The following is a 908-nucleotide window of genomic DNA, read 5'->3' on the forward strand; positions in this document are numbered from 1 at the left end:
ACACACACACACACACACACACACACACACACACACACAAAAAGTAGAGGAATTAGTCATATTTAATTGTAGTTCAGAACCATTTACGGCTGTTTCTGTTTATCAAATCGTGGTAAATTTGCATTTATCTCGTTCAAATTAACAAAGTCTTTGCTGTTGTTGTGGTAGGTAGTCGCTGATTGGTTGTTTTTATCGTAGGTTTTCCATTCTAAAGGTTTTCCATTCTAAACGGTGGGTGAAGTCTGATAATTTTGCTGTCACTTCTTTTAGATATATATCTTTACAATGAATCGGTATATTCTTTAATGATGCTTCTATAACATCTAATAGTAAAACGGAGCAAATAACAATAGAAAACATGGTGCCTAGGTAATCGTTTTCTAATTCGTTTATTTTCATTTGTCTTGCTCATTTTTACATTCTGGCGTTTGCTGAAATTTTCTTGAGAAGACACTCTTCGTGGTAAGGCGATTTGACGTCTACATTTAGCATATAAAGAATCCACTTTGGTGGGCATTCCTCCTAAGTTGTATGTATATATACATAAATATATGTATATATGCATATATATATATATGCTTATATGTATGCATGTATATATACATATATATGTTTATTTTTCCTACCAATTTATACATGAACTACTATTGAACTACAAAAGCTCAAAGACAATATAATGTATGGGTATATTTATTTTTTTATATATTATTTTCTTCATTTTGTACTTCTTTGTAAAAAAAACATTTTCATTCTCCTTCTTCTTGATAATTTGCTTCTACGCAATGAAAACCGGTTAGAAAAAAATCTTTATTAAAATATGCTTCCAGTTCAGCATTCTGGCTTTTTTTCATTTTCCTATTTGTCCACGTGCGGTTAACACAACCCCACTATTTACTGACTTATATGTT

Source organism: Octopus bimaculoides, chromosome 1 (assembly GCF_001194135.2).
Source record: "Octopus bimaculoides isolate UCB-OBI-ISO-001 chromosome 1, ASM119413v2, whole genome shotgun sequence".
Classification (NCBI taxonomy): domain Eukaryota; kingdom Metazoa; phylum Mollusca; class Cephalopoda; order Octopoda; family Octopodidae; genus Octopus; species Octopus bimaculoides.